Source organism: Malus domestica, chromosome 16 (genome assembly GCF_042453785.1).
Source record: "Malus domestica chromosome 16, GDT2T_hap1".
Classification (NCBI taxonomy): Eukaryota; Viridiplantae; Streptophyta; class Magnoliopsida; order Rosales; family Rosaceae; genus Malus; species Malus domestica.
In genome coordinates this window covers 20,349,657-20,365,368 of record NC_091676.1, presented here as the reverse complement: position 1 = coordinate 20,365,368, position 15,712 = coordinate 20,349,657, and the positions used below count along the sequence as shown (strand labels likewise).

The 15,712-nt window shown below is 39.8% G+C and overlaps 1 pseudogene; it reads right to left on the bottom strand.

The window, feature by feature from the left end:
• Positions 1-246: 246 nt before the first annotated feature.
• LOC139193047 (probable inorganic phosphate transporter 1-3) lies at positions 247-8,895 on the bottom strand (annotated as a pseudogene).
• Positions 8,896-15,712: the final 6,817 nt, after the last annotated feature.

The window sequence follows — 15,712 nt, the reverse complement described above, 5'->3', positions numbered from 1 at the left end:
GGAGTAAGAAGTCAAGCTTATCTCTTATTTCATGTCCATCCAAATTATAACAAAAGTTAACAAAATTTCAGAAAATGCCCTCTATAATAAGTAACAATTACAATGACTTTCAAACCGTACATAAGCCATTAAAAGACCGGTGGAAATATATTTCCAAAACAAAGACGTAAAATAATAAATTACATGCACAACCAAAAGGATTTCAAAACAAGGTGTAATTGCTTCTGCAATTAGACAAACCACAAGCAAACATATATCTACTTCATTTTTATTATTGCATCGCAAGTGAAATAAAAACCATTGTAAAATCACATCACACTGGAGCAGCTGTAGCAGAAGCTGCCTGCTACTCTGTGGCCTTTTCTTCTTCATTCTCACCTATCAACTCCTCAAGTGACTTGCCCTTGGATTCCGGCACCAAGAGCGTAAAGCCCATTCCGACAAAGTTGATCACACCAAGCATAATAAGAGAATTCTTCACACCAATGCCTGGTAGATAGCCAGCGTCAGTTTTTGTAGCATCCTTGCTTTGTGCTGCATACAAAAACCCAAATGCGCCAACAATTGCTCCAGCCTTCCCGGCTGCAGCTGATATTCCATGACACGTAGACCTCAACCGCGCCTGGAAAATCTCAGCTGGCACAATAAATGTGTTGGTATATGGTCCAACCCATGATGAATGAGCAAGTGACGTGGCTGGAGCATGCCAGACAATTCTAGCAAGTTATTAAGTCGGTAGAAGAAGCTAGAAAGTACTAGCTTCCTTGGTTGCAAATGGAAAGATCTAGAAGCTACAATTTTGTGGCTAGTCTAGAATTATCTAAGCTAGAGGTTTGTAGAATATACTAGAAACTGGAAACTAGTTCTAGTTTGTAGAAGGAACTAGAAACTAATAGATTGCCAAGCCCTCACCTGTAAATATGGGTGTGATGTTGTATTGATGTAACCAATCAAGAAAGAAGTGACAAGAAAAGGATCAAGTCCAAAGCTAGAGTCCAAGAGTGAGAGTGTTCCACTACACATTGTGAGTGAAGTTTAGAGTGATAGAAAGTGTGTGTTATACTTTATTGTATCCATCAAGCCTTGTCTTTGGCTTGGTAAGACTACTCTTGTTGTATTCATCTTTTTCATATAGTGAAGATTGATCCTTGTTTCATGGACATAGACATAAATTGCCGAACCATATTAATTCTTGGTGTCCATTTTCTACTTTACTTTGTGCATTCTCTATCTTGTAGTACCGACATTCCTAACAAGTGGTATCAGAGCCCAGTTGGCTCGTACTACGAGATGGAAGTAAGTGGCACTATGATCAAACTCACCAACTGCAATTGGGTAACATGGAAGCCAAGAGCATGTTCGATGCCGAGTGGAAGAAGAAGAATCGCAAGGCAATTGGCACAATTAGACAATGGGTGGACAATAGTGTTTTTCACCATGTGTCTAATGAAACCAATGCCCACGAGTTTTGGACAAAGCTTGAGTCCTTGTTCGAGAAGAAGACCCCAGCCAAGAAAGCCTTCTTGATCAAAGAGCTCATCAATGTGAAGTACATGGATGGTTTAAGTGTAGTAGAACATTTGAACAATTTCCAGAATATCATTAACCAGTTGGCTACTATGAACATGACAATTGAGGATGAGCTGGAAGCACTCTTGATACTTGCATCCTTGCCAGACAGTTGGGAGACCTTTGTGGTGAGTGTAAGTAACTCTGCTCCTAATGGTGTTTTTACTCTTGATAATGTTAAAAATAGCATGCTCAATGAAGAAACAAGGAGAAAGACTTCTGGCATAGATGGCAGCCAAGTATTTGTCACAGAGAATAGCGGAAAAAGCAAGAGTAGAGGGCTTTGAGGTCATGGCAGGAGTCCTAGCCGATCCAAGTCAAGGTTCAAGGGTGCATGCCACCATTGTGGCAAAGAAGGCCATATGAAGAAAAAATGTCGAGTTTGGAAGAGAGCAAAGGGAAGGAAACAATCAGAAGAAAGATGATACTGGCAATACCACCACTGTCATATGTGGTGATGTACCAGAAATATTGTTTGTTGGTGAATGTTTGCATATGGATGATTTTGACAAAGGCATTAAATGGATCTTTGACAATGGAGCTTCCTTCCATGCTACATCTAAACGGGAGTTCTTCAATACATACAAACAAGGTGACTTTAGCATAGTGATGATGAGGAATGAAAGCTATTCCAAAATTCTTGGAATTGGTGATATTTGCCTAACAACTAACCTCGGCTACTAGTTGATGTTGAAAGATGTAAGGCATATTCCTGATATACGTTTCAATCTGATATCCATTGGTATCCTTTATCGACAAGGTTATTATCACCATATTGGCGAAGGAAAATTGAAGCTTACTAAAGGCTTAATGGTGGTAGCAAGCGCACGACTGTGTTGTATGTTGTACCGGTCAAATGCCAAGGTTTTGAAAGGTGAGTTGAATGCTGTGGAGGACTCATCTCTAGACTTGTGGCATACGAGGCTAGGCCACATAAGCGAGAAAAACCTACAAGTTCTGGCAAAAAAGTTTCACATTCCCTTTGCCAAAGGTACGTCGTTAAACCCTTGTGAGTAGTGTTTATTCGGTAAATAAAGAAGAGTTAGTTTTTCTGTTCCATCTACAAAGAAAGGAAATTTATTAGATCTTGTTTATTCAGATGTGTGTGGTCCCATGGAAGTCGAGTCACTTGGAAGAAATAAATATTTTGTTACTTATATTGATGATGCTTCACGAAGGGTCTGGGTGTTTTTTCTTTGAAATCCAAAGACTAGGTGTTTCAGACATTCCAGGAGTTCCATGCCATGGTGGAGAGGGAAACTGGGAAACCTCTTAAGTGCTTTCGTAGTGACAACGGCGGCGAGTACACATCTTACTAGTTTAGAGAGTATTGTGTGAAACATGGCATATGTCATGAAAAGACAGTTCCTGGAACTCCACAACATAACGATGGTGCTGAAAGAATGAACCGAACCATCATGGAGAAAGTTAGGTGTATGCTGAGGACTGCAAAGTTATCTAAACAGTTCTGGGATGAAGCTGTAAGGATAGCCTATTTGATCAATCGATCTCCATCAGTACCATTAGGTCTTGATATTCCAGAGAAAGTATGGACTGGTAATGATGTGTCTTACTCTGATCTGAAGGTGTTTGGTTGCAAAGCTTTTGTGCATGTGCCCAAAGAGCAGAAATCGAATTTAGCCTACAAAGTTACACTGTGCATCTTTCTTGGTTATGGTGGTGAAGATTTTGGTTACATATTATGTGACCCATACCAGAAGAAGTTTATCAGAAGCAGAGGTGATCTTCTATGAAGACCAAACAATTGGGGATTCAGATAAAAAGGCACAACCAGATGGCACAGTCAGAGGAGTTGATCCATTAGCTTCAGATGAAGAAAGTCATGGTGACATCTCTGAAGTAGCTGCCAATAAAGTGTCGACAGAACCAGATCATGCTGATCAGGGGGAGCCTGATCAAGATGTGTCAGACCATAAGATTGCTAATCAGGGGGAGCCTAGTCAAGAAGAGCAGAATCAAGGAGAACTAGATCAGGGGGAGCCTTCAGCCCCGCAAGAGAATGAAGACTAAGTCAGAAGATCTAGCAGAAGTCGAAGACTTTCTACCAAGTATTATTTATCAGAGTATATCATGTTGACTAATTATGGAGAGCCCGAAACTTATGACGAAGCCAAAGCTCATAACGACAGTGACAAATGGATGAAGGCAATGGAGTCAAAGATGGATTCCTTATTAAAGAATGATACCTATGAGCTGGTGGAACTTCCAAAGGGCAGAAAACCATTGAAAAAGAAGTGAGTGTTCAAATTGAAAAGGGACGACAACATGACAAGGTATAAGGCTCGTTTGGTTGTCAAATATTTTGGTCAAAAGAAAGGAGTTGACTTTGATGAGATTTTCTCATCGGTGGTGAAGATGACTTCCTTTCGAGTTATCCTTGGTATGGCAGCAAGAATGGATCTTGAGCTCGAGTAGTTAGATGTTAAAACTGCATTTCTCCATGGCAATTTAGAAGAGGAAATATACATGGAGCAATCCAAAGGCTTTGAAGTCAAAGGTAAAGAAAATTTGGTGTGCAAGCTGAAGAAAAGCGTATATGGTCTTAAGCAAGCTCCAAGACAGTGGAATAAGAAGTTCAACTCATTCATGGTGAGTAATGGGTACAAGAGAACTCATGTTGACTCTTGTGTCTATATCAAACAATTTTCTGGAGGTAAATTCATCATTTTATTGCTTTATGTTGATGATATGTTGATTGTCGGTCAAGATGCTTCTATGATTAAAAAGCCCAAAGAAGAGTTTATCTAAGTCCTTTGACATGAAGGATTTAGGGCCAGTTAAGCAAATTTTGGGCATGGAGATTATTCGTGACAGAAAATCTAAGAAGTTATGGTTGTCACAAGAAAAATATGTTGAACTGGTGCTTGAAAGGTTCAACATGAAAGCAGCTAAGCCGGTAAGCTCACCTTTAGCCAATCATATCAAGTTGAGCAAAGAGTTGTGTCAAAAAAAGATATGAAGAAAAGGAGAAAATGGCAATTGTTCCCTATTTTTCAGCGGTAGGAAGTATCATGTATGTAATGGTGTGCACACGGCCAGATATTGCTCATGTAGTAGGTGTGGTAAGCAGGTTTCTTTCTAATCCAGGGAAAGACCACTAGGAAGCTATTAAGTGGATTCTCATATATTTGAAGGGGACTTCTAAGATGTGCTTGTGCTTTGGCGGTTCCAAACCAATCTTGGAAGGCTTTACAGATGCTGACATTGAAGGTGACTTGGATGGTAGAAAATCTACGTCTGGGTACTTGTTTATTTTTGTAGGGGGAGCTGTCTCATGGCAGTCCAAGCTGCAAAAGTGTGTTGTTTTGTCCACAACCAAGGCTGAATATATAGCCGCTACAGAAGCATGCAAAGAGTTGTTGTGGCTAAACAAGTTTCTCCAAGAGTTGGGTTTGAAGCAAAGTGATTATGGCATTTATTATGATAGTCAGAGTGCTCTGTATTTGAGTAAGAACACTACATATCATTCACGCACCAAGCACATTGATATTCGTTATCATCATATTAGAGATATTATCGAGAACAAGTTGCTACAGCTGAAGAAGATTCATACCGATAATAACTCCTCAGACATGTTGACAAAGGTAGTCACAAAATCAAAGTTGGAATTCTGCATTAAGGTTACTGGGATTGACTCCAGGTAACATGGAGTCATGATCAGAATTCCTCCCTCATGGACTGGAGGGGAGATTGTTGGTATATGGTCTAGCCCATGATGAATGTTCTAGATTATTCTAGTAAGCAAGTAAGGTGGCTGGAGCATGCTAGACAATTCTAGCAAGTTATTAAGTCGGTAGAAGAAGCTAAAAAGTACTAGCTTCCTTGGTTGTAAATGGAAAGATCTAGAAGCTACAATTTTGTGGCTAGTCTAGAATTATCTAAGCTAGAGGTTAGTAGAATATACTAGAAACTAGAAACTATTTCTAGTTTGTAGAAGGAACTAGAAACTAGTAGAATGCCAAGCCCTCACCTATAAATATGGGTGTGATGTTGTACTAATGTAACCAATTAAGAAAGAAGTGACTAGAAAAGGATCAAGTCCAAAGCTAGAGTTCCACTCCAAGAGTGAGAGTAAGAGTGTTCCACTACACATTGTGAGTGAAGTTTATAGTGATAGAAAGTGTGTGTTTTACTTTCTTGTATCCATCAAGCCTTGTCTTTGGCTTGGTAAAACTACTCTTGTTGTACTCATCTTTTTCATATAGTGAAGATTGACCCTTGTTTCGTGGACGTAGGCATAAATTGTCGAACCACATAAATTCTTGGTGTCCATTTTCTACTTTACTTGATGCATTCTTTATCTTGTAGTACTGACATTCCTAACAAAATGTGGTGGCATTGGGTCTGAAATTGGCAAAAAAAAATGTGAGTGAGTAAATTGCAACAAACCCAATTCTGTTGCCCTCTAACGTCTAGTGGTGGTAAGGAATTGCCAACGCAAACATGAACACAGTCATAAAGAGAATCCCATCAGTTGGATTGCAAATCTACCCATGTAATCAATGAATGCAATAGTGAACTAGTATCCAGGGATAGTGCTGCACTTAGCTATTAGGGTTTATGCTCTTGCAATTTTGGGATCCACCTGATTGCATTAAAAATGTCTTTTTGGAAGAGATTTTGGCTATAGAACGCAATGTCTAGTAAGAACCAAGTGGAAGTGGTGCCAAGCAAGTGAAGACCTTGGCGAGCCACGAATTGCTTGGTGAACAAGCCAAAGCTGTTGGACTTCTCTTGAGTAATTTTCTCTAGTTCTTCCTCTTCAACTTCAAACTGAACTTGGATAACCTTAGACATGTCTGAGGCAGCCTATTTAGCATTTTTTTGATACGAGGGCTGTGTAACGAGATGTCTCGAACATTTTCATACGCTAGTAGTAAAGTTAAAAGAGCAGGAAGGGCGCCAACCATTAGAACGATACGCTAGAAAAAGTCAGCTTGATGTGCAACAGAAGCGGCTCTGTCCACAGAGTATGTAAGAGCCTTGAAAGCCTGATCAAACGCGTTGCCACAATCAAAGTCACAATCCCACCAGCCAAAATCCCAAATCCTTGCATGGCAAACACAGCGGCAATAAATGCCCCACGAGTCTTTTTGTTGGCATACTCGGACATAATTGTGGCTGAGAGGGAATAGTCACCACCAATGCCTAATCCAAGCCAGAATTGTAAGAAACAAAGTGTGGTGATCACGCTCTTTGGGTGAACAGAAAATGAAAGGCCCAACGCAATGGAGTGTAAAACCATGAAAACAAGGGTCATACCATAAAATTTTTTTCGACCCAGTTTGTCTCCGAGCCAACCAAAAAAGAGCTGGCCGGCTAAGGTACCACATAGATGTTGGTTTATGGTCTTGCCCATGATGAATGTTCTAGATTATTCTAGTAAGGAAGTGAGGTGGCTGGAGCATACTAGACAATTCTAGCAATTTATTAAGTTGGAGGAAGAAGCTAGAAAGTACTAGCTTCCTTGGTTACAAATGGAATGATCTAGAAGCTACAATTTTGTGGCTAGTCTAGAATTATCTAAGCTAGAGGTTTGTAGAAGGAACTAGAAACTAGTAGAATGCTAAGCCGTCACCTATAAATATGGGTGTGATGTTGTAGTGATGTAACAAATCAAGAAAGAAGTGAGTAGAAAATGATCAAGTCCAAAGCTAGAGTTCCACTCCAAGATTGAGAGTGTGAGTGTTCCACTACATATTGTGAGTGAAGTTTAGAGTGATAGAAAGTGTGTTATACTTTCTTGTATTCATCAAGCCTTGTCTTTGGCTTGGTAAGACTACTCTTGTTGTACTCATCTTTTTCATATAGTGAAGATTGATCCTTGTTTCGTGGACGTAGGCATAAATTGCCGAACCACATAAATTCTTGGTGTCCATTTTCTACTTTACTTTGTGCATTCTCTATCTTGTAGTATCAACATTCTGAATAATAGAGCCACACCATTAACATTAGTAGCCACATTGGGAGGAAATGTACTGGGCTTTGGGTGAGTTAGGTTAGTGTAGTATATATGACCAAGTAACATGGACACCAAGGAAATGCAGAAGAGATCATAAGCAACAACAATAACAACAACAAAGCCTTTTCCGACTAAGTCCTTTCGGCAATATGAATCTTAGAACGCCATTGCGCTCGGTTCTGTGTCATGTCCTCCGTTAGATCCAAGTACTCTAAGTCTTTTCTTAGAGTCTCTTCCAAAGTTTTCCTAGGTCTTCCTCTACCCCTTTAGCCTTGGACCTCTGTTCCGTGGTTGCATCTTCTAACCGGAATGTCAGTAGGCCTTCTTTGCACATGTCCAAACCACCGTAACCAATTTTCTCTCATCTTTCCTTCAATTTTGGCTACTCCTACTTTACCTCGGATATCCTCATTCCTAATTTTATCCTTTCTTGTGTGCCCACACATCTAAAAAGTATCCTCATCTCTGCTACACCTATTTTATGTACGTGTTGAAGCTTCATTGCCTAACATTCCGTGCCATACAGTATCGCCAGCCTTATTATCGTCCTATAAAATTTTCCCTTGAACTTCAGTGGCATACGGTGGTCACACAACACGCCAGATGCACTCTTCAACTTCATCCATCCAGCTTGTATTTTATGGTTGAGGTCTCCATCTAATTCTTCGTTCTTTTGCAAGATAGATCCTAGGTAATGAAATCGGCCGCTCTTTGGTACTTCCTGATCTCCGATCCTCACCCCTAACTCATTTTGGCCTCCATTTGCACTGAACTTGCACTTCATATATTCTGTCTTTGATCGGCTTAGGCGAAGACCTTTAGATTCCAACACTTCTCTCCAAAGGTTAAGCTTCGCATTTACCCCTTCCTGAGTTTCATCTATCAACATTATATCGTCTGCGAAAAGTATACACCAAGGAATATCATCTTGAATATGTCCCGTTAATTCATCCATTACCAATGCAAACAGGTAAGAACTTAAAGAATGAGCCTCGATGTAACCCAACAGTTATGGGGAAGCTTTCGGTTTGTCCTTCGTGAGTTCTTACGGCAGTCTTTGCTCCATCATACATATCCTTTATAGCTTGGATATATTCTACTCGTACTCCTTTCTTCTCTAAAATCCTCCAAATAATGTCTCTTGGGATCCTATCATACATTTTTTCCAAATCTATAAAGACCATGTGTAAATCCTTTTTCCTATCTCTATATCTTTCCATCAATCTTTGTAAGAGATATATTGCCTCCATGGTTGAGCACCCTAGCATGAACCTGAATTGGTTGTCCGAAACTCGTGTCTCTTGCCTCAATCTATGCTCAATGACTCTCTCCCAGAGCTTCATTGTATGACTCATTAGCTTAATACCCCTATAGTTCATTTAATTTTGTATGTCGCCTTTATTCTTGTAGATAGGCACCAAAGTGCTATTTCGCCACTCATTTGGCATGTTCTTCGTTTTCAAAATCCTATTGAAAAGGTCTATGAGCCATGCTATACCCGTCTCTCCCAAGACTTTCCATACTTCGATTGGTATATCATCTGGGCCCATTGCTTTTCTATGCTTCATCTTTTTCAAAGCTACAACCACTTCTTCCTTCCTGATTCGGTGGTAAAGGGAGTAGTTTCTACACTATTCTGAGTTACTCAACTCCTCTAAAGAAGTACTCATTTCATGTCCTTCATTGAAAAGTATTGAAAGTATGGATGGGTTGTATGTATGAGTTGTCATCTTCACCATAGCTTGTCATTCACCAATCACTTTCCATAGCTTGTCATTCACCTTACATAAACCTTTCTCCATAACTTGTCACTCACCAATCACTTTCCATAGCTTGTCATTCACCTTACATCAACCTTTTTTAATTGCTTGTGAAAGCTTCTTTACTTGTAATTTGGTTTTTGCTTTTCCACTTGTTAGGGCAGATTTTAGGGATTGTGTTTGTGTAGTTATCCTACAATCTATTGTAGCTTTCTTTTGGCTCTCTATAAGAGTTGCCTTCACTCTCTTGTAATCTTCATAATGAAATATACAACAAATATTGAAACCAAAACTCAACATGGTATCAGAGTAGGAACCATAAGGTCCTGACTCTGTTCATTTTTTTTACTTATTCATTTGCTCATCATCGATAGAGATGGCAGAAGAAAATGTGTCTAGTGCCGACAGTGCCTAATCCTCTTCCCCAAACTTAACCCAAGGGGTTGAGAAGAATCCAAATCAACGACTCTGCTCGGTGCTACTGAACGAGTTCAACTACCTTCCTTGGTCAAGAGTTGTGTCACTTGCTCTAGGAGGAAGATCAAAGCTAGGGTTTATCAATGGAAGCTCTGAGCCCCCAGAATCCACTTCACCAAGTTACGATGCATGGCATGCTATTGATCAGCTGGTCATGTCCTGGTTACTTAACTTCATGGAGCCAAAACTGTCTGAGCTTTTCAGCTACTCAGAGTCTTCCCTTCTCCTATATGAGTCTATCAAAGATATGTATGGCAGCCAAAGCAACTCAGTTCGCATATTTCAATTAAAGAAGAGTGTGGCTAGTTTAAAGTAAGGTGATCACTCCTTTGTTCAACACCTTGGAAGTATGAAATCCATATGGAATGAACTCGACATGTATCATCCACACACGACTGATTCTGCTGTGCTACTGAAGAGGGCTGATAAAGACAAGGTGTTTCAACTCTTAGCAAGCTTGGGAGCGTAGTATGAAGACCTGCGTAGTCACTTGTTAATGATTGAAGAGTTGCCCTCTTTTACTAGTGTGTGTCATGCAGTCCAGAGAGAGGAAAATCGACGAAGAATGATGAACATTGAGCCCAAATTCAACTCTAAAGCTAGGGTTTTCACGACAAATCACAAAGCAACTGGTGATAGGGTGCTTGGCAAGAAAGCAGATTGGAAATGTTCTTATTGCAACATGAATGGACATTTGAGAGAAAAATGTTGGATTCTTCATCCGGAGTTAAAGCCTAAGTTTGATAGGGAAGGCAGGATGATCAATGATGGGAAGGGTGAAGTCACTCTAAAAGCATTTCATTCAGCTTATTCCTCAATTGATGGGATGGCCAATTTCTCAACAAATCCTGTGTCCTTGATCAACGAGTTTGCTATTTTTCTTCAAAAGAAGCAAGGAAGCACTGAACCTGATGAAATGACACTTGAAAACCCTACTGCAATGCTAGGGAAATTTGCTGGATTCTTGGCTGACTCCGAGAACACATCAAAAGGCAATATTCCAGGTATTATCAGTGCCATTTCCACTGCTCTTAATGTAAATGTTACACATGATTTTTGGATTATTGACTCTGGTGCCACTGATCATATAACTAATAAACCCTTTAGTCTCCACGATTTTCAAAGAACTATTGATCCAATTCATGTATCTGTTGCAAATGGGAAAAGGGAACCTATTCTAGGGAAAGGAAAAATTAGATTGCTAAGTGAGCATACTGATTCCACTGCTCTCTATGTACCTTTTTTTCCTTTTCAGCTCTTGTCAATAGGAAAATCACAAAGACCTTAGACTGTCTTGCCATATTTTCCCCTCACAATGTTATGTTTCAGGACCGAGTTACTCAGAAGAAGATTGGTGAAAGGTTCTTCATGAATGGACTCTACTATCTCTCAAAGGAGTTTAATTTTGTCAAAAAGCTTAGTGTCAACTTAAGTCAAGTTCAGGAATACCAACTCTGGCATCAACGCCTTGCCCATCCCTCAGAACATGTGATGACCAAGTTGTTTCCCTTTTTTTGTAAAAACACACTGGAGTGTGAAACTTGTCAAATGTCAAAAGCCACTAGACTTCCTTTTGTTTCCTCTAATTCTAGAACTAGTAAACTTTTTGAGCTTGTTCACTCTGATATTTTGGGTCCTTCTCGTGTAGAATCCTTTAATGGGTATAGATATTATGTTACATTTATTGATGACTATTCTAGAGTAACCTGGTTGTATCTTTTAAAACTTAAAAGTGATTTGTTTGATGCTTTTAAGGACTTTCACAACCTAATCACCAATCAATTTTCATCTAAGTTATATATGTTAAGATCAGATAATGGTACTGAGTACACTTCCAATAACATGAGTAATTACTTGAGCAATCATGGCATTTTGCATCAAACTAGCTGTGTTGGTACACCACAACAAAATGGTGTGGCAAAGAGAAAAAATCGAGACTTATTGGAGAAGACTCGATCACTTATGATCCAAATGAATGTTCCTAAGAAATTTTGGTCTCAAGCCCTACTCACTGCCACGTACATCATTAACAGACTGCCAACTCAGGTGTTGAATACTAAATCTCATTTTGAAGTCATGAAGGGCAGGCCTATAAACTTGTCTCACCTCAGGATCTTTGGTTGTACTTGTTATGTGCACATTCAAGCTCTCCATCGTGACAAACTTGACCCTCGAGCTACCAAATGTGTGTTTATGGGATACGCCAGTTCTCAAAAGGGTTACAAAGTGTAAACCCTAACACGGGGAAGCTGGCAGTCTCTAGAGATGTGCGATTTGACGAATATTCACCTTATTTCCACAAAGGGTTGGAGACTAATGCTAATATGGAAGATCTTATGGACCTATTTCCACCACCTATTCTAACAGAAATTCATGAAGTCACTCCTGCTCATATCAACACTGATAATTCTCAACTCACTGAGAGTGTAATTGATGCAGTGCCAAGCTCATCTGGACCATTAGAAGCTTAACCAAATCAGCAAGCTATACGTGCATCAAGAAGAAATCCTACACGAGATAGACATCCACCAGTAAGGTTAAAAAAGTATGGTACTTACACTGTAAGGCATCCTATCTCTGCAGCCATTTCTTACCACATATTCTCATTTTCTCATACTTCTTTCCTTAACAAATTGTCCCACACTTTCGAACCAAGGAATTTTCAAGAAGTCACATGTATGCCTGAGTGGCAAGATGCTATGACTGAAGAGCTTCAAGCTCTGAATGACAACCAGACATGGAGTGTGGTGGATCTTCCAAATGGCAAGAAGGTCGTGGGAAGTAGGTGGATATATAAGACCAAATTCAACTCCAATGGAAGCATTGAAAGACACAAAGCATGGTTAGTAGCTCAAGGCTTTACTTAAACCTATGGCATTGACTATAAGGAGACCTTTGCTCCTGTTGCCAAAATAAACATAATGAGGGTATTGTTGTCTGTGGCAGTCAATAATGCATGGCCCTTATTCCAAATGGATGTGAAAAATGCATTTCTTCATGGGGATCTTGAAGAAGAAGTGTACATGAAGTTGCCTCCTGGTCATCCAAGAGAAAATAAACCCAACAAGGTCTGCAGACTTCACAAAGCCATATATGGTCTCAAACAGTCCCCTCAAGCTTGGTATTCGAAGCTTAGTTCAGTCCTTGAAGCTGCAGGGTTCAAAATGAGTCATGCTGACTCTTTTTTGTTTGTTCGAAGTAGTATTGCTGGCAAATTGGTTGTGCTTATATATGTTGACGACCTAATTATTACAAGTGATAATATAAGTGAAATCAAGACACTTAAGCAGTCACTTCACCAAAAATTTACCATTAAAGACTTAGGGCACTTGAAATACTTTATTAGAATTGAGGTGGCTACCTCTTCAAAACGATTGTTCTTGAATCAAAGAAAGTATGTTCTCGATCTTCTAGATGAAGCTAACATGATGGAATGTAAACCAACTCGGACACCCCTAGCTAGCAAACTTCAGTGGCATGAAACATGTGAATCTTTCTCAGACCCTAGTGTTTATCAACGAATGGTTGGGAAACTTATTTATCTCACCATTACTAGGCCTGATATCTCATATTCAGTTAGCCTAGCCAGTCAGTTCATGCACTCTCCTACTCTAGTTCACTGGAAATCGTCACGAGAATACTTCGATATCTCAAGGGCTCAGTAGGAAGGGGGATAATTATGAAGAACAATGGATCAAATCACATCTTGGCCTACACAGATGATGTCTAGGCTGGAAATGCCCTTGATTGAAAATCGACAATAGGTTTTTGCACATTTGTTAGAAGGAACCTTGTCACTTGGAAGAGCAAGAAACAAACTATTATTGCTCGATCTAGTGCCGAAGCTGAGTATAGGGCTATGGCAGCAACCGCCTGTGAACTCATATGGTTGAAAGGTCTTCTTTCCGAGCTCGGATTCACAAGCATGGCACCAATGCCCTTGTATTGTGATAACCAAGCTGCCATGCACATTGCCTCCAATCCAGTATTCCATGAAAGGACCAAACATATTGAAGTTGACTGCCATTATATTCGTGATCAAGTTCAATCCAAGGTGATAGACACCGTGTTCACACGCAGCCACGATCAACTTGCTGATTTATTTATAAAAGCACTAGACTTTACTCAGTTTCAGCGTTTGTTGTGCAAGCTTGGATCAATCAATCCCCTTGATCCGGCTTGAGGGGGTGTATTGAAAGTATGGATGGGTTGTATGTATGAGTTGTCATCCTCACCATAGCTTGTCATTTACCTTACATCAACCTTTCTCATAGCTTATCATTCACCAATCACTTTCCATAGCTTGTCATTCACCTTACATCAACCTTTCTTAGTTGCTTGTAAAAGCTTCTTTACTTGTAATTTGGTTTTTGCTTTTCCACTTGTTAGGGCAGATTTTAGGGATTGTGTTTGTGTAGTTATCCTACAATCTATTGTAGCTTTCTTTTGGCTCTCTATAAGAGTTGCCTTCACTCTCTTGTAATCTTCATAATGAAATATACAACAAATATTAAAACCAAAACTCAACAAAAAGATTATGAAAATAACCTCTCCATCTGTCTTTGACCGCGTTCTCTGTAGCAAGAATTTTTCCATCCTCATCCTTAATGCACCTCACCTGGTGTAGGTCCATTGTCTTCTTTTCCTATAGGGACCAATTAATAAAACTCTACTAAAATGATTGAATTTGGGAAAACATAGTGTGGATTTGGAATCAGGACGTCGAAACCCGAAAAAAGTCAACCAAAAGTCAACGATTGACTCTGATGAGTCGAGCCGAGCCAAGCTGAGTCAAGCCGCTAGAGCTTACCGGAAACTGGAATTTTTGGCGAAAGGTTTGGGCAAATTTCAAAGCTTTGTAACTTCATCGTTTCTTAATCAAATTCGACCCATAATATATCAAAATGAAGATAGGAAAGTGTCGAACAAGATTATACCTATTTGAAAGCCCAATGGTTGCCAGAGATGGCGGGAAAATGGTCTGAAAGGTGACTGTTCCGTGGGAAAATTGGGAAACTCGCCAGAAACTGGGTAAACTTTAAATGTTCATAACTTCTTCAATACTTAACAAAATCGAGTGATTCAAAATGACAATTATACTTCTGGATGAGACAAAGAGAATGGTACATTTCTTGATGACTTGAAAGTGGCTATCTTCGTTGGAAACCTGGAGAAGCTTTCCCCGTGAGTTTCCTACATCCAAATATCACCAAAACTTCTTCCAAACATACATCAAGACACAATCTACAACTTTTACACAAGTTTCGAGGCTTACCTTCATTGGAGAAGGTGGAAACTCACCAGAGAGTTTTGGTGAACAGTGAATGTCGAGAGAAAGAGAGAGGTTGTGGGTTCACCTAGAGGGGAGGTGGTGGTGCCATGTTGTTGTTGTTGTTGTTGCTGTCTGTGTGGGAGACCCTCGGGGATAACAGTTCCAGAAAGGGCCAAAAGGAAGAAAATGAGAGAAAAGTGACATAAAAGAATTAAGGAAGTAGAAGAGTAACGATGTCTCGAGGAAAAGGGAAGGCTGGGGGACAAGGAAGAAATAATGGGTCCCAGTGGCTCACAATTTAAGGCCAATAAAGATGAAATATGAAAAATTATGGACGGGTCCTAACAATCTACCCACCTTAAGAAAATTTCGTCCGTGAAATTTACTACTTCAAGTAAACATGTACGAATATTGATTTCTCATTAGTTCTTTTGTTTCCCACGTCTCTTCCTCAACTGCGTGGTTCCTCCACAACACCTTTACCAATGGAATGACTTTGTTTCTCAGCGTTTTATCTTGTCAATCGATGATTTCCACTGGCTCCTCTCCATAGCTTATGTCATGTCTCACTTCACATATACGGCCTACTTGCCCACTTACTTAGGGAACTCAACGAATAAGCCATCGATATTACAGTCTGTAGCCCGCAAT